This window comes from Oncorhynchus masou, chromosome 9 (assembly GCF_036934945.1).
Source record: "Oncorhynchus masou masou isolate Uvic2021 chromosome 9, UVic_Omas_1.1, whole genome shotgun sequence".
Taxonomy (NCBI): Eukaryota; Metazoa; Chordata; class Actinopteri; order Salmoniformes; family Salmonidae; genus Oncorhynchus; species Oncorhynchus masou.
The window spans coordinates 22,356,759-22,375,947 of record NC_088220.1 but is presented as its reverse complement, the minus strand read 5'-3'; positions in this window follow the sequence as shown (position 1 = coordinate 22,375,947).

The window sequence follows — 19,189 nt, the reverse complement described above, 5'->3', positions numbered from 1 at the left end:
TTGACATTTATATTTTTTATGGAGCCACCCCATTGCCTCTCTCTCCACTGCAGCCACCCCATTGCCTATCTCTCCACTGCAGCCACCCCATTGCCTATCTCTCCACTGCAGCCTCCCCATTGCCTCTCTCTCCACTGCAGCTACCCCATTGCCTATCTCTCCACTGCAGCCACCCCATTGCCTCTCTCTCCACTGCAGCCACCCCATTGCATCTCTCTCCACTGCAGCCACCCCATTGCCTATCTCTCCACTGCAGCCACCCCATTGCCTATCTCTCCACTGCAGCCTCCCCATTGCCTCTCTCTCCACTGCAGCCACCCCATTGCCTATCTCTCCACTGCAGCCACCCCATTGCCTCTCTCTCCACTGCAGCCACCCCATTGCCTATCTCTCCACTGCAGCCACCCCATTGCCTATCTCTCCACTGCAGCCTCCCCATTGCCTCTCTCTCCACTGCAGCTACCCCATTGCCTATCTCTCCACTGCAGCCACCCCATTGCCTCTCTCTCCACTGCAGCCACCCCATTGCATCTCTCTCCACTGCAGCCACCCCATTGCCTATCTCTCCACTGCAGCCACCCCATTGCCTATCTCTCCACTGCAGCCTCCCCATTGCCTCTCTCTCCACTGCAGCCACCCCATTGCCTATCTCTCCACTGCAGCCACCCCATTGCCTCTCTCTCCACTGCAGTCACCCCATTGCCTCTCTCTCCACTGCAGCCACCCCATTGCCTATCTCTCCACCGCAGCCACCCCATTGCCTCTCTCTCCACCGCAGCCACCCCAGTCCCTCTCTCTCCACTGCAGCCACCCCATTGCATCTCCCTCCACTGCAGCCACCCCATTGCCTCTCTCTCCACTGCAGCCACCCCATTGCCTCTCTCTCCACTGCAGCCACCCCATTGCCTCTCTCTCCACTGCAGCCACCCCATTGCCTCTCTCTCCACTGCAGCCACCCCATTGCCTCTCTCTCCACTGCAGCCACCCCATTGCCTATCTCTCCACTGCAGCCACCCCATTGCCTATCTCTCCACTGCAGCCACCCCATTGCCTCTCTCTCCACTGCAGCCACCCGACTGCCTCTCTCTCCACTGCAGCCACCCCATTGCCTCTCTCTCCACTGCAGCCACCCCATTGCCTATCTCTCCACTGCAGCCACCCCATTGCCTATCTCTCCACTGCAGCCACCCCATTGCCTATCTCTCCACTGCAGCCACCCCATTGCCTCTCTCTCCACTGCAGCCACCACATTGCCTCTCTCTTCACTGCAGCCACCACATTGCCTCTCTCTTCACTGCAGCCTCCCCATTGCCTCTCTCTCCACTGCAGCCACCCCATTGCCTCTCTCTCCACTGCAGCCACCCCATTGCCTCTCTCTCCACTGCAGCCACCCCATTGCCTCTCTCTCCACTGTAGACACCCATTGCGTCTCTCTCCACTGCAGCCACCCCATTGCCTCTCTCTCCACTGCAGCCACCCCATTGCCTCTCTCTCCACTGCAGCCACCCCATTGTCTCTCTCTCCACTGCAGCCACCACATTGCCTCTCTCTTCACTGCAGCCACCCCATTGTCTCTCTCCCCACTGTAGACACCCATTGCGTCTCTCTCCACTGCTGCCTCCCCATTGCCTCTCTCTCCACTGCAGCCACCCCATTGCCTCTCTCTCCACTGCAGCCACCCCATTGTCTCTCTCTCCACTGCAGCCACCCCATTGCCTCTCTCTCCACTGCAGCCACCCCATTGCCTCTCTCTCCACTGCTGCCTCCCCATTGCCTCTCTCTCCACTGCAGCCACCCCATTGCCTCTCTCTCCACTGCAGCCACCCCATTGCCTCTCTCTCCACTGTAGACACCCATTGCGTCTCTCTCCACTGCAGCCACTCCATTGCTTCTCTCTCCACTGCACATAAAGCAACTGAAGTAGTACAACAATGCATTCCTGTAAAAATAAAAACACACTTCTACCATTCATTTCTCTGCGAGTGGCATACTGCAATGATTCACAGGTTCTGGCAACCTTTTTGACTAACTCCAAAGCAAATCTTAGGGGGGGTGCATGGGGGGAGGGTGAGGAGAATGGTCTGTATTCAAACGCCTCTTGAACTTCAGCCAGATGGTTCAACTTCTGCCAGTTGCTCTCATAATACAAACAGCCAACATATGCTGGCACTGAGATTTTTCAACTGAGTGCCTGCCTCTGCCTGGATACAGACAGACAGACAGTGTAGTTATGATTTTTCCCCCTGTTGTATTTTACTCCTGTTCCACTGTTCAGACAGATGCCGCCAGTCTTAAAATCTCATACCCTCTGACTTTTCACTGTTCAGTTTGGAACTGATGTGTCATAGATTTCCAATTATTCTAGCATGGTTTCACTTGGATGTGTCATGTTTGAGAGGACCTATTATTCTACATGGTTTCACTTGGATGTGTCATGTTTGAGAGGACCCATTATTCTACATGGTTTCACTTGGATGTGTCATGTTTGAGAGGACCCATTATTCTACATGGTTTCACTTGGATCGGTCATGTTTGAGAGGACCCATTATTCTACATGGTTTCACTTGGATGGGTCATGTTTGAGAGGACCCATTATTCTACATGGTTTCACTTGGATGGGTCATGTTTGAGAGGACCCATTATTCTACATGGTTTCACTTGGATGTGTCATGTTTGAGAGAACCCATTATTCTACATGGTTTCACTTGGATGGGTCATGTTTGAGAGGACCTATTATTCTACATGGTTTCACTTGGATGTGTCATGTTTGAGAGGACCCATTATTCTACATGGTTTCACTTGGATGTGTCATGTTTGAGAGGACCCATTATTCTACATGGTTTCACTTGGATGTGTCATGTTTGAGAGGACCCATTATTCTACATGGTTTCACTTGGATGGGTCATGTTTGAGAGGACCCATTATTCTAGCATGGTTTCACTTGGATGGGTCATGTTTGAGAGGACCCATTATTCTACATGGTTTCACTTGGATGTGTCATGTTTGAGAGGACCCATTATTCTACATGGTTTCACTTGGATGTGTCATGTTTGAGAGGACCCATTATTCTACATGGTTTCACTTGGATGTGTCATGTTTGAGACCCATTACCCATTATTCTACATGGTTTCACTTGGATGGGTCATGTTTGAGAGGACCTATTATTCTACATGGTTTCACTTGGATGGGTCATGTTTGAGAGGACCCATTATTCTACATGGTTTCACTTGGATGTGTCATGTTTGAGAGGACCCATTATTCTACATGGATTCACTTGGATGTGTCATGTTTGAGAGGACCCATTATTCTACATGGTTTCACTTGGATGGGTCATGTTTGAGAGGACCTATTATTCTACATGGTTTCACTTGGATGTGTCATGTTTGAGAGGACCCATTACATGGTTTCACTTGGATGTGTCATGTTTGAGAGGACCCATTATTCTACATGGTTTCACTTGGATGGGTCATGTTTGAGAGGACCTATTATTCTACATGGTTTCACTTGGATGGGTCATGTTTGAGAGGACCCATTATTCTACATGGTTTCACTTGGATGTGCCATGTTTGAGAGGACCCATTATTCTACATGGTTTCACTTGGATGTGTCATGTTTGAGAGGACCTATTATTCTACATGGTTTCACTTGGATGGGTCATGTTTGAGAGGACCTATTATTCTAGCATGGTTTCACTTGGATGGGTCATGTTTGAGAGGACCCATTATTCTACATGGTTTCACTTGGATGTGTCATGTTTGAGAGGACCTATTATTCTACATGGTTTCACTTGGATGGGTCATGTTTGAGAGGACCTATTATTCTAGCATGGTTTCACTTGGATGGGTCATGTTTGAGAGGACCCATTATTCTACATGGTTTCACTTGGCTGCAAACACAAATAAGTGTTATTTGCCTTCTCTTGACAGTGTATAAATAACATAACCCTGGGGACTGGCATGCAAAACAAGTGCATCCCAAATGGTGGAGCTGGGCCCTAGTATGGGCCCTGGTCAGAAGTAGTGCAGTACAAAAGGGAATAGGGGGCTATTTCAGATGCACAGACGCAGACAGGCAAAGGTTGCTGCTACAGCTGCTGCCACATGGTACATACAGCTGGTTCTGTTTCATGTAGAATAATGACATCAGCTTGTCCTGCAATCACAAACATTGCCACTGTATGTGCAGTAAATATAATAACATTATAGTAAAGTTATGCCTTGGAAATATATACAGTGTTGGATAGACTCTCAGGATTTGCCAGACTGAGATTTACCAAGCAAGCAGGCTTCTGAAACCTGTCTAGTGAAACCTGTTATGGATTATATAAGATATCTTAGAAAACTAGATTCGTATTTAGCTCATTACCCCACTGGTTCTTTTCAAAGTTGTTTTTAAAAAGCTTGAGAAATATAGGCAAACATTTATGTACGGAACATTGGAATTGAAAATTATTTGAATATTGAATATTTGTTAGCTTAGTATTCACACAAGAAAGAATGGTTGATACCAAGTGGCAACTCAATACTTCAATCAAACAGACTTTATATTAATGAACTGCTGTGTCATAATTGCCAGGTTGCACAGGAGGTTGGTGGCACCTTAACTGGGGAGGACGGGCTCATAGTAATTGCAGGAACGGAATCAATGGAATGGTATCAAACTCTTCAAACACATAGTTTCCGTGTTTTCGGTATTCACTTCAATCCAGCCATTTTTATGAGCCGTCCTCCACTCAGCAGCCTCCTGTGTGTTTGGGTCCTTGATTTGTCCTGCTGTATACCTGTAGTGTAAGGGCCAGGGGATGGTAATGGTTGACATACAGACAGGTTTCTGGAGGACTGTTTAAAATAGTAGTGGGCTGCTGCAACCAAACAAAAGGGGCAAAGAGGCATGCCCATGTTGATCGGGATGTCAATGGAAAACATTGAAAAAGCCAGAGCCCAAATAACACTACGTTGCCCACACAAACCTAGAGAGAATCAGCTCTCCAATGCATAGCATGAAAGTAAAATAATCAACAGAATGAATGTAATAGAGTATTAAGCTGTGTAAGGACAGCCTTTGGTACTTTGTTACATGGTTCCACTGATGTCCAAATCAATGAATATGAACAAAATATGACGTGATTAGCTTAAAGAAAAAAGACAATATATGCTTTGTGAGGCCCTCAAACAAACACACACACATACACACATGCATACACACACAGACCAAAAAGATCATCAAGGACAACAACCACCCGAGCCACTGCCTGCTCACCCCGCTATCATCCAGAAGGCGAGGTCAGTACAGGTGCATCAACGCTGGGACCTAGAGACTGGAAAGAAAACTTTATCTCAAGGCCATCAGACTGTTAAACAGCCACCACTAACATTGAGTGGCTGCTGCCAACATACTGACTCAAATCTCTAGCCACTTCAAAGATTAAAAATTGGATGTCATAGATATATCACTAGTCACTTTAAACAATACCACTTTATATAATGTTTACGTACTCTACATTACTCATCTCATATGTATATACCTATTCTATACCATCTACTGCATCTGGCCTATGCTGCTCTGCCATCCGTAGATTTATATCTACATATTCTTATTCATTCCTTTACAATTTTGTGTGTAAGGTAGTTGTTGTGAAATTGTTGGATTACTTGTTAGATATTACTGCACGGTCGGAACTAGAAGAACAAGCATTTCGCAAAACTCGCATTAACATCTGCTAACCATGTGTATGTGACCGATAAAATTTGATTTGATTTGACACACACAGCCTTCTCGTTCACATGTATTCTGCCTAAGCATTTCTGATATCCACAAGATGGTGGTGTTGAGTTGTATAATTTCTGAATGGAAAAGTTGTAAAGCAGTAGTGGTGAGTGCTGCCAGGCCATCAGTTCTGAGCTTCTTCTTACAGCATAGAGGTGAGTGCTGCCAGGCCATCAGATCTGGGCTTCTTCTTATAGCATAGAGGTGAGTGCTGCCAGGCCATCAGATCTGAGCTTCTTCTTACAGCATAGAGGTGAGTGCTGCCAGGCCATCAGTTCTGAGCTTCTTCTTACAGCATAGAGGTGAGTGCTGCCAGGCCATCAGATCTGAGCTTCTTCTTACAGCATAGTGGTGAGTGCTGCCAGGTCATCAGATCTGAGCTTCTTCTTACAGCATAGAGGTGAGTGCTGCCATGCCATCAGATCGAAGCTTCTTCTTACAGCATAGGGGTGAGTGCTGCCAGGCCATCAGATCTGAGCTTCTTCTTACAGCATAGAGGTGAGTGCTGCCAGGTCATTAGATCTGAGCTTCTTCTTACAGCATAGTGGTGAGTGCTGCCAGGCCATCAGGTCTGGCTTCTTCTTACAGCATAGAGGTGAGTACTGCCAGGCCATCAGATCTGAGCTTCTTCTTACAGCATAGAGGTGAGTGCTTCCATGCCATCAGGTCTGAGCTTCTTACAGCATAGAGGTGACTGCTGCCATGCCATCAGGTCTGGCTTCTTCTTACAGCATAGAGGTGAGTGCTGCCAGGCCATCAGATCTGAGCTTCTTCTTACAGCATAGAGGTGAGTGCTTCCATGCCATCAGATCTGGGCTTCTTCTTACAGCATAGAGGTGAGTGCTGCCAGGTCATTAGACCTGAGCTTCTTCTTACAGCATAGTGGTGAGTGCTGCCAGGCCATCAGGTCTGGCTTCTTCTTACAGCATAGAGGTGAGTGCTGCCAGGCCATCAGATCTGAGCTTCTTCTTACAGCATAGAGGTGAGTGCTGCCAGGCCATCAGATCTGAGCTTCTTCTTACAGCATAGAGGTGAGTGCTGCCAGGCCATCAGATCTGAGCTTCTTCTTACAGCATAGAGGTGAGTGCTGCCATGCCATCAGATCGAAGCTTCTTCTTACAGCATAGGGGTGAGTGCTGCCAGGCCATCAGATCTGAGCTTCTTCTTACAGCATAGAGGTGAGTGCTGCCAGGTCATTAGATCTGAGCTTCTTCTTACAGCATAGTGGTGAGTGCTGCCAGGCCATCAGATCTGAGCTTCTTCTTACAGCATAGAGGTGAGTACTGCCAGGCCATCAGATCTGAGCTTCTTACAGCATAGAGGTGAGTGCTGCCAGGCCATCAGGTCTGAGCTTCTTACAGCATAGAGGTGACTGCTGCCATGCCATCAGGTCTGGCTTCTTCTTACAGCATAGAGGTGAGTGCTTCCATGCCATCAGATCTGGGCTTCTTCTTACAGCATAGAGGTGAGTGCTGCCAGGTCATTAGACCTGAGCTTCTTCTTACAGCATAGTGGTGAGTGCTGCCAGGCCATCTGATCTGGGCTTCTTCTTACAGCATAGAGGTGAGTGCTGCCAGGCCATCAGATCTGAGCTTCTTCTTACAGCATAGAGGTGAGTGCTGCCAGGTCATTAGATCTGAGCTTCTTCTTACAGCATAGAGGTGAGTGCTGCCATGCCATCAGATCGAAGCTTCTTCTTACAGCATAGGGGTGAGTGCTGCCAGGCCATCAGATCTGAGCTTCTTCTTACAGCATAGAGGTGAGTGCTGCCAGGTCATTAGATCTGAGCTTCTTCTTACAGCATAGTGGTGAGTGCTGCCAGGCCATCAGGTCTGGCTTCTTCTTACAGCATAGAGGTGAGTACTGCCAGGCCATCAGATCTGAGCTTCTTCTTACAGCATAGAGGTGAGTGCTTCCATGCCATCAGGTCTGAGCTTCTTACAGCATAGAGGTGACTGCTGCCATGCCATCAGGTCTGGCTTCTTCTTACAGCATAGAGGTGAGTGCTGCCAGGCCATCAGATCTGAGCTTCTTCTTACAGCATAGAGGTGAGTGCTTCCATGCCATCAGATCTGGGCTTCTTCTTACAGCATAGAGGTGAGTGCTGCCAGGTCATTAGACCTGAGCTTCTTCTTACAGCATAGTGGTGAGTGCTGCCAGGCCATCAGGTCTGGCTTCTTCTTACAGCATAGAGGTGAGTGCTGCCAGGCCATCAGATCTGAGCTTCTTCTTACAGCATAGAGGTGAGTGCTGCCAGGCCATCAGATCTGAGCTTCTTCTTACAGCATAGAGGTGAGTGCTGCCAGGCCATCAGATCTGAGCTTCTTCTTACAGCATAGAGGTGAGTGCTGCCATGCCATCAGATCTGAGCTTCTTCTTACAGCATAGGGGTGAGTGCTGCCAGGCCATCAGATCTGAGCTTCTTCTTACAGCATAGAGGTGAGTGCTGCCAGGTCATAGATCTGAGCTTCTTCTTACAGCATAGTGGTGAGTGCTGCCAGGCCATCAGATCTGAGCTTCTTCTTACAGCATAGAGGTGAGTACTGCCAGGCCATCAGATCTGAGCTTCTTCTTACAGCATAGAGGTGAGTACTGCCAGGCCATCAGGTCTGAGCTTCTTACAGCATAGAGGTGACTGCTGCCATGCCATCAGGTCTGGCTTCTTCTTACAGCATAGAGGTGAGTGCTTCCATGCCATCAGATCTGGGCTTCTTCTTACAGCATAGAGGTGAGTGCTGCCAGGTCATTAGACCTGAGCTTCTTCTTACAGCATAGTGGTGAGTGCTGCCAGGCCATCTGATCTGGGCTTCTTCTTACAGCATAGAGGTGAGTGCTGCCAGGCCATCAGATCTGAGCTTCTTCTAACAGCATAGAGGTGTGTGCTGCCAGGCCATCAGCTCTGAGCTTCTTCTTACAGCATAGAGGTGAGTGCTGCCAGGCCATCAGATCTGAGCTTCTTCTTACAGCATAGAGGTGAGTGCTGCCAGGCCATCAGATCTGAGCTTCTTCTTACAGCATAGAGGTGAGTGCTGCCAGGTCATTAGATCTGAGCTTCTTCTTACAGCATAGGGATGAGTGCTGCCAGGCCATCAGATCTGAGCTTCTTCTTACAGCATAGAGGTGAGTGCTGCCAGGTCATTAGATCTGAGCTTCTTCTTTCAGCATAGTGGTGAGTGCTGCCAGGCCATCAGATCTGAGCTTCTTCTTACAGCATAGAGGTGTGTGCTGCCAGGCCATCAGATCTGAGCTTCTTCTTACAGCATAGAGGTGAGTGCTGCCAGGCCATCAGATCTGAGCTTCTTCTAACAGCATAGAGGTGAGTGCTGCCAGGTCATTAGATCTGAGCTTCTTCTTTCAGCATAGTGGTGAGTGCTGCCAGGCCATCAGATCTGAGCTTCTTCTTACAGCATAGAGGTGTGTGCTGCCAGGCCATCAGATCTGAGCTTCTTCTTACAGCATAGAGGTGAGTGCTGCCAGGCCATCAGATCTGAGCTTCTTCTAACAGCATAGAGGTGAGTGCTGCCAGGCCATCAGATCTGAGCTTCTTCTTACAGCATAGAGGTGAGTGCTGCCAGGTCATTAGATCTGAGCTTCTTCTTTCAGCATAGTGGTGAGTGCTACCAGGCCATCAGATCTGAGCTTCTTCTTACAGCATAGAGGTGTGTGCTGCCAGGCCATCAGGTATTGGCTTCTTCTTACAGCATAGAGGTGAGTGCTGCCAGGCCATCAGATCTGAGCTTCTTCTTACAGCATAGTGGTGAGTGCTGCCAGGCCATCAGATCTGAGCTTCTTCTTACAGCATAGAGGTGAGTGCTGCCAGGCCATCAGGTCTGAGCTTCTTACAGCATAGAGGTGACTGCTGCCAGGCCATCAGGTCTGGCTTCTTCTTACAGCATAGAGGTGAGTGCTGCCAGGCCATCAGATCTGAGCTTCTTCTTACAGCATAGAGGTGAGTGCTTCCATACCATCAGATCTGAGCTTCTTCTTACAGCATAGAGGTGAGTGCTGCCAGGCCATCAGATCTGAGCTTCTTCTTACAGCATAGAGGTGAGTGCTGCCAGGCCATCAAATCTGAGCTTCTTCTTACAGCATAGAGGTGAGTGCTGCCAGCCCATCAGGTCTGGCTTCTTCTTACAGCATAGAGGTGAGTGCTGCCAGGCCATCAGATCTGAGCTTCTTCTTACAGCATAGAGGTGACTGCTGCCAGGCCATCAGATCTGAGCTTCTTCTTACAGCATAGAGGTGAGTGCTTCCATACCATCAGATCTGAGCTTCTTCTTACAGCATAGAGGTGAGTGCTTCCATGCCATCAGATCTGAGCTTCTTCTTACAGCATAGAGGTGAGTGCTGCAAGGCCATCAGATCTGGGCTTCTTCTTACAGCATAGAGGTGAGTGCTGCCAGGTCATTAGATCTGAGCTTCTTCTTACAGCATAGTGGTGAGTGCTGCCAGGCCATCAGATCTGGGCTTCTTCTTACAGCATAGCGGTGAGTGCTGCCAGGCCATCAGATCTGAGCTTCTTCTTACAGCATAGTGGTGACTGCTGCCATGCCATCAGATCTGAGCTTCTTCTTACAGCATAGAGGTGAGTACTGCCTGACCATCAGATCTGAGCTTCTTCTTACAGCATAGAGGTGAGTGCTGCCAGGCCATCAGATCTGAGCTTCTTCTTACAGCATAGAGGTGAGTGCTGCCAGGCCATCAGGTCTGAGCTTCTTCTTACAGCATAGAGGTGAGTGCTGCCAGGCCATCAGGTCTGGCTTCTTCTTACAGCATAGAGGTGAGTACTGCCAGGCCATCAGGTCTGAGCTTCTTACAGCATAGAGGTGACTGCTGCCATGCCATCAGGTCTGGCTTCTTCTTACAGCATAGAGGTGAGTGCTGCCAGGCCATCAGATCTGAGCTTCTTCTTACAGCATAGAGGTGAGTGCTGCCAGGCCATCAGGTCTGAGCTTCTTCTTACAGCATAGAGGTGAGTGCTGCCAGGCCATCAGGTCTGAGCTTCTTACAGCATAGAGGTGAGTGCTGCCATGCCATCAGGTCTGGCTTCTTCTTACAGCATAGAGGTGAGTGCTGCCAGGCCATCAGATCTGAGCTTCTTCTTACAGCATAGAGGTGAGTGCTTCCATACCATCAGATCTGAGCTTCTTCTTACAGCATAGAGGTGAGTGCTGCCAGGCCATCAGATCTGAGCTTCTTCTTACAGCATAGAGGTGAGTGCTGCCAGGCCATCAGATCTGAGCTTCTTCTTACAGCATAGAGGTGAGTGCTGCCAGGCCATCAGATCTGAGCTTCTTCTTACAGCATAGAGGTGAGTGCTGCCAGGTCATTAGATCTGAGCTTCTTCTTACAGCATAGTGGTGAGTGCTGCCAGGCCATCAGGTATTGGCTTCTTCTTACAGCATAGAGGTGAGTGCTGCCAGGCCATCAGATCTGAGCTTCTTCTTACAGCATAGTGGTGAGTGCTGCCAGGCCATCAGGTCTGGCTTCTTCTTACAGCAGTACTGCCAGGCCATCAGATCTGAGCTTCTTCTTACAGCATAGTGGTGAGTGCTGCCAGGCCATCAGTTCTGAGCTTCTTCTTACAGCATAGAGGTGAGTGCTGCCAGGCCATCAGATCTGGGCTTCTTCTTATAGCATAGAGGTGAGTGCTGCCAGGCCATCAGATCTGAGCTTCTTCTTACAGCATAGAGGTGAGTGCTGCCAGGCCATCAGTTCTGAGCTTCTTCTTACAGCATAGAGGTGAGTGCTGCCAGGCCATCAGATCTGAGCTTCTTCTTACAGCATAGTGGTGAGTGCTGCCAGGTCATCAGATCTGAGCTTCTTCTTACAGCATAGAGGTGAGTGCTGCCATGCCATCAGATCGAAGCTTCTTCTTACAGCATAGGGGTGAGTGCTGCCAGGCCATCAGATCTGAGCTTCTTCTTACAGCATAGAGGTGAGTGCTGCCAGGTCATTAGATCTGAGCTTCTTCTTACAGCATAGTGGTGAGTGCTGCCAGGCCATCAGGTCTGGCTTCTTCTTACAGCATAGAGGTGAGTACTGCCAGGCCATCAGATCTGAGCTTCTTCTTACAGCATAGAGGTGAGTGCTTCCATGCCATCAGGTCTGAGCTTCTTACAGCATAGAGGTGACTGCTGCCATGCCATCAGGTCTGGCTTCTTCTTACAGCATAGAGGTGAGTGCTGCCAGGCCATCAGATCTGAGCTTCTTCTTACAGCATAGAGGTGAGTGCTTCCATGCCATCAGATCTGGGCTTCTTCTTACAGCATAGAGGTGAGTGCTGCCAGGTCATTAGACCTGAGCTTCTTCTTACAGCATAGTGGTGAGTGCTGCCAGGCCATCAGGTCTGGCTTCTTCTTACAGCATAGAGGTGAGTGCTGCCAGGCCATCAGATCTGAGCTTCTTCTTACAGCATAGAGGTGAGTGCTGCCAGGCCATCAGATCTGAGCTTCTTCTTACAGCATAGAGGTGAGTGCTGCCAGGCCATCAGATCTGAGCTTCTTCTTACAGCATAGAGGTGAGTGCTGCCATGCCATCAGATCGAAGCTTCTTCTTACAGCATAGGGGTGAGTGCTGCCAGGCCATCAGATCTGAGCTTCTTCTTACAGCATAGAGGTGAGTGCTGCCAGGTCATTAGATCTGAGCTTCTTCTTACAGCATAGTGGTGAGTGCTGCCAGGCCATCAGATCTGAGCTTCTTCTTACAGCATAGAGGTGAGTACTGCCAGGCCATCAGATCTGAGCTTCTTCTTACAGCATAGAGGTGAGTACTGCCAGGCCATCAGGTCTGAGCTTCTTACAGCATAGAGGTGACTGCTGCCATGCCATCAGGTCTGGCTTCTTCTTACAGCATAGAGGTGAGTGCTTCCATGCCATCAGATCTGGGCTTCTTCTTACAGCATAGAGGTGAGTGCTGCCAGGTCATTAGACCTGAGCTTCTTCTTACAGCATAGTGGTGAGTGCTGCCAGGCCATCTGATCTGGGCTTCTTCTTACAGCATAGAGGTGAGTGCTGCCAGGCCATCAGATCTGAGCTTCTTCTTACAGCATAGAGGTGAGTGCTGCCAGGTCATTAGATCTGAGCTTCTTCTTACAGCATAGTGGTGAGTGCTGCCAGGCCATCAGATCTGAGCTTCTTCTAACAGCATAGAGGTGAGTGCTGCCAGGCCATCAGATCTGAGCTTCTTCTAACAGCATAGAGGTGTGTGCTGCCAGGCCATCAGCTCTGGCTTCTTCTTACAGCATAGTGGTGAGTGCTGCCAGGCCATCAGATCTGAGCTTCTTCTTACAGCATAGAGGTGAGTGCTGCCAGGCCATCAGATCTGAGCTTCTTCTTACAGCATAGAGGTGAGTGCTGCCAGGCCATCAGATCTGAGCTTCTTCTTACAGCATAGAGGTGAGTGCTGCCAGGTCATTAGATCTGAGCTTCTTCTTACAGCATAGGGATGAGTGCTGCCAGGCCATCAGATCTGAGCTTCTTCTTACAGCATAGAGGTGAGTGCTGCCAGGTCATTAGATCTGAGCTTCTTCTTTCAGCATAGTGGTGAGTGCTGCCAGGCCATCAGATCTGAGCTTCTTCTTACAGCATAGAGGTGTGTGCTGCCAGGCCATCAGATCTGAGCTTCTTCTTACAGCATAGAGGTGAGTGCTGCCAGGCCATCAGATCTGAGCTTCTTCTAACAGCATAGAGGTGAGTGCTGCCAGGTCATTAGATCTGAGCTTCTTCTTTCAGCATAGTGGTGAGTGCTGCCAGGCCATCAGATCTGAGCTTCTTCTTACAGCATAGAGGTGTGTGCTGCCAGGCCATCAGATCTGAGCTTCTTCTTACAGCATAGAGGTGAGTGCTGCCAGGCCATCAGATCTGAGCTTCTTCTAACAGCATAGAGGTGAGTGCTGCCAGGCCATCAGATCTGAGCTTCTTCTTACAGCATAGAGGTGAGTGCTGCCAGGTCATTAGATCTGAGCTTCTTCTTTCAGCATAGTGGTGAGTGCTGCCAGGCCATCAGATCTGAGCTTCTTCTTACAGCATAGAGGTGTGTGCTGCCAGGCCATCAGGTATTGGCTTCTTCTTACAGCATAGAGGTGAGTGCTGCCAGGCCATCAGATCTGAGCTTCTTCTTACAGCATAGTGGTGAGTGCTGCCAGGCCATCAGATCTGAGCTTCTTCTTACAGCATAGAGGTGAGTGCTGCCAGGCCATCAGGTCTGAGCTTCTTACAGCATAGAGGTGACTGCTGCCAGGCCATCAGGTCTGGCTTCTTCTTACAGCATAGAGGTGAGTGCTGCCAGGCCATCAGATCTGAGCTTCTTCTTACAGCATAGAGGTGAGTGCTTCCATACCATCAGATCTGAGCTTCTTCTTACAGCATAGAGGTGAGTGCTGCCAGGCCATCAGATCTGAGCTTCTTCTTACAGCATAGAGGTGAGTGCTGCCAGGCCATCAAATCTGAGCTTCTTCTTACAGCATAGAGGTGAGTGCTGCCATGCCATCAGATCGAAGCTTCTTCTTACAGCATAGTGGTGAGTGCTGCCAGGCCATCAGATCTGAGCTTCTTCTTACAGCATAGAGGTGAGTGCTGCCAGGTCATTAGATCTGAGCTTCTTCTTACAGCATAGTGGTGAGTGCTGCCAGCCCATCAGGTCTGGCTTCTTCTTACAGCATAGAGGTGAGTGCTGCCAGGCCATCAGATCTGAGCTTCTTCTTACAGCATAGAGGTGACTGCTGCCAGGCCATCAGATCTGAGCTTCTTCTTACAGCATAGAGGTGAGTGCTTCCATACCATCAGATCTGAGCTTCTTCTTACAGCATAGAGGTGAGTGCTTCCATGCCATCAGATCTGAGCTTCTTCTTACAGCATAGAGGTGAGTGCTGCAAGGCCATCAGATCTGGGCTTCTTCTTACAGCATAGAGGTGAGTGCTGCCAGGTCATTAGATCTGAGCTTCTTCTTACAGCATAGTGGTGAGTGCTGCCAGGCCATCAGATCTGGGCTTCTTCTTACAGCATAGCGGTGAGTGCTGCCAGGCCATCAGATCTGAGCTTCTTCTTACAGCATAGTGGTGACTGCTGCCATGCCATCAGATCTGAGCTTCTTCTTACAGCATAGAGGTGAGTACTGCCTGACCATCAGATCTGAGCTTCTTCTTACAGCATAGAGGTGAGTGCTGCCAGGCCATCAGATCTGAGCTTCTTCTTACAGCATAGAGGTGAGTGCTGCCAGGCCATCAGGTCTGAGCTTCTTCTTACAGCATAGAGGTGAGTGCTGCCAGGCCATCAGGTCTGGCTTCTTCTTACAGCAGGTGAGTACTGCCAGGCCATCAGGTCTGAGCTTCTTACAGCATAGAGGTGACTGCTGCCATGCCATCAGGTCTGGCTTCTTCTTACAGCATAGAGGTGAGTGCTGCCAGGCCATCAGATCTGAGCTTCTTCTTACAGCATAGAGGTGAGTGCTGCCAGGCCATCAGGTCTGAGCTTCTTCTTACAGCATAGAGGTGAGTGCTGCCAGGCCATCAGGTCTGAGCTTCTTACAGCATAGAGGTGAGTGCTGCCATGCCATCAGGTCTGGCTTCTTCTTACAGCATAGAGGTGAGTGCTGCCAGGCCATCAGATCTGAGCTTCTTCTTACAGCATAGAGGTGAGTGCTTCCATACCATCAGATCTGAGCTTCTTCTTACAGCATAGAGGTGAGTGCTGCCAGGCCATCAGATCTGAGCTTCTTCTTACAGCATAGAGGTGAGTGCTGCCAGGCCATCAGATCTGAGCTTCTTCTTACAGCATAGAGGTGAGTGCTGCCAGGCCATCAGATCTGAGCTTCTTCTTACAGCATAGAGGTGAGTGCTGCCAGGCCATCAGATCTGAGCTTCTTCTTACAGCATAGAGGTGAGTGCTGCCAGGTCATTAGATCTGAGCTTCTTCTTACAGCATAGTGGTGAGTGCTGCCAGGCCATCAGGTATTGGCTTCTTCTTACAGCATAGAGGTGAGTGCTGCCAGGCCATCAGATCTGAGCTTCTTCTTACAGTATAGTGGTGAGTGCTGCCAGGCCATCAGGTCTGGCTTCTTCTTACAGCATAGAGGTGAGTGCTGCCAGGCCATCAGATCTGAGCTTCTTCTTACAGCATAGTGGTGAGTGCTGCCAGGCCATCAGTTCTGAGCTTCTTCTTACAGCATAGAGGTGAGTGCTGCCAGGCCATCAGATCTGGGCTTCTTCTTATAGCATAGAGGTGAGTGCTGCCAGGCCATCAGATCTGAGCTTCTTCTTACAGCATAGAGGTGAGTGCTGCCAGGCCATCAGTTCTGAGCTTCTTCTTACAGCATAGAGGTGAGTGCTGCCAGGCCATCAGGTCTGGCTTCTTCTTACAGCATAGAGGTGAGTACTGCCAGGCCATCAGATCTGAGCTTCTTCTTACAGCATAGAGGTGAGTGCTTCCATGCCATCAGGTCTGAGCTTCTTACAGCATAGAGGTGACTGCTGCCATGCCATCAGGTCTGGCTTCTTCTTACAGCATAGAGGTGAGTGCTGCCAGGCCATCAGATCTGAGCTTCTTCTTACAGCATAGAGGTGAGTGCTTCCATGCCATCAGATCTGGGCTTCTTCTTACAGCATAGAGGTGAGTGCTGCCAGGTCATTAGACCTGAGCTTCTTCTTACAGCATAGTGGTGAGTGCTGCCAGGCCATCAGGTCTGGCTTCTTCTTACAGCATAGAGGTGAGTGCTGCCAGGCCATCAGATCTGAGCTTCTTCTTACAGCATAGAGGTGAGTGCTGCCAGGCCATCAGATCTGAGCTTCTTCTTACAGCATAGAGGTGAGTGCTGCCAGGCCATCAGATCTGAGCTTCTTCTTACAGCATAGAGGTGAGTGCTGCCATGCCATCAGATCGAGCTTCTTCTTACAGCATAGGGGTGAGTGCTGCCAGGCCATCAGATCTGAGCTTCTTCTTACAGCATAGAGGTGAGTGCTGCCAGGTCATTAGATCTGAGCTTCTTCTTACAGCATAGTGGTGAGTGCTGCCAGGCCATCAGATCTGAGCTTCTTCTTACAGCATAGAGGTGAGTACTGCCAGGCCATCAGATCTGAGCTTCTTCTTACAGCATAGAGGTGAGTACTGCCAGGCCATCAGGTCTGAGCTTCTTACAGCATAGAGGTGACTGCTGCCATGCCATCAGGTCTGGCTTCTTCTTACAGCATAGAGGTGAGTGCTTCCATGCCATCAGATCTGGGCTTCTTCTTACCATAGAGGTGAGTGCTGCCAGGTCATTAGACCTGAGCTTCTTCTTACAGCATAGTGGTGAGTGCTGCCAGGCCATCTGATCTGGGCTTCTTCTTACAGCATAGAGGTGAGTGCTGCCAGGCCATCAGATCTGAGCTTCTTCTTACAGCATAGAGGTGAGTGCTGCCAGGTCATTAGATCTGAGCTTCTTCTTACAGCATAGTGGTGAGTGCTGCCAGGCCATCAGATCTAGCTTCTTCTAACAGCATAGAGGTGAGTGCTGCCAGGCCATCAGATCTGAGCTTCTTCTAACAGCATAGAGGTGTGTGCTGCCAGGCCATCAGCTCTGAGCTTCTTCTTACAGCATAGTGGTGAGTGCTGCCAGGCCATCAGATCTGAGCTTCTTCTTACAGCATAGAGGTGAGTGCTGCCAGGCCATCAGATCTGAGCTTCTTCTTACAGCATAGAGGTGAGTGCTGCCAGGCCATCAGATCTGAGCTTCTTCTTACAGCATAGAGGTGAGTGCTGCCAGGTCATTAGATCTGAGCTTCTTCTTACAGCATAGGGATGAGTGCTGCCAGGCCATCAGATCTGAGCTTCTTCTTACAGCATAGAGGTGAGTGCTGCCAGGTCATTAGATCTGAGCTTCTTCTTTCAGCATAGTGGTGAGTGCTGCCAGGCCATCAGATCTGAGCTTCTTCTTACAGCATAGAGGTGTGTGCTGCCAGGCCATCAGATCTGCTTCTTCTTACAGCATAGAGGTGAGTGCTGCCAGGCCATCAGATCTGAGCTTCTTCTAACAGCATAGAGGTGAGTGCTGCCAGGTCATTAGATCTGAGCTTCTTCTTTCAGCATAGTGGTGAGTGCTGCCAGGCCATCAGATCTGAGCTTCTTCTTACAGCATAGAGGTGTGTGCTGCCAGGCCATCAGATCTGAGCTTCTTCTTACAGCATAGAGGTGAGTGCTGCCAGGCCATCAGATCTGAGCTTCTTCTAACAGCATAGAGGTGAGTGCTGCCAGGCCATCAGATCTGAGCTTCTTCTTACAGCATAGAGGTGAGTGCTGCCAGGTCATTAGATCTGAGCTTCTTCTTTCAGCATAGTGGTGAGTGCTGCCAGGCCATCAGATCTGAGCTTCTTCTTACAGCATAGAGGTGTGTGCTGCCAGGCCATCAGGTATTGGCTTCTTCTTACAGCATAGAGGTGAGTGCTGCCAGGCCATCAGATCTGAGCTTCTTCTTACAGCATAGTGGTGAGTGCTGCCAGGCCATCAGATCTGAGCTTCTTCTTACAGCATAGAGTGAGTGCTGCCAGGCCATCAGGTCTGAGCTTCTTACAGCATAGAGGTGACTGCTGCCAGGCCATCAGGTCTGGCTTCTTCTTACAGCATAGAGGTGAGTGCTGCCAGGCCATCAGATCTGAGCTTCTTCTTACACATAGAGGTGAGTGCTTCCATACCATCAGATCTGAGCTTCTTCTTACAGCATAGAGGTGAGTGCTGCCAGGCCATCAGATCTGAGCTTCTTCTTACAGCATAGAGGTGAGTGCTGCCAGGCCATCAAATCTGAGCTTCTTCTTACAGCATAGAGGTGAGTGCTGCCATGCCATCAGATGCTTCTTCTTACAGCATAGTGGTGAGTGCTGCCAGGCCATCAGATCTGAGCTTCTTCTTACAGCATCGAGGTGAGTGCTGCCAGGTCATTAGATCTGAGCTTCTTCTTACAGCATAGTGGTGAGTGCTGCCAGCCCATCAGGTCTGGCTTCTTCTTACAGCAGTGCTCAGGCCATCAGATCTGAGCTTCTTCTTACAGCATAGAGGTGACTGCTGCCAGGCCATCAGATCTGAGCTTCTTCTTACAGCATAGAGGTGAGTGCTTCCATACCATCAGATCTGAGCTTCTTCTTACAGCATAGAGGTGAGTGCTTCCATGCCATCAGATCTGAGCTTCTTCTTACAGCATAGAGGTGAGTGCTGCAAGGCCATCAGATCTGGGCTTCTTCTTACAGCATAGAGGTGAGTGCTGCCAGGTCATTAGATCTGAGCTTCTTCTTACAGCATAGTGGTGAGTGCTGCCAGGCCATCAGATCTGGGCTTCTTCTTACAGCATAGCGGTGAGTGCTGCCAGGCCATCAGATCTGAGCTTCTTCTTACAGCATAGTGGTGACTGCTGCCATGCCATCAGATCTGAGCTTCTTCTTACAGCATAGAGGTGAGTA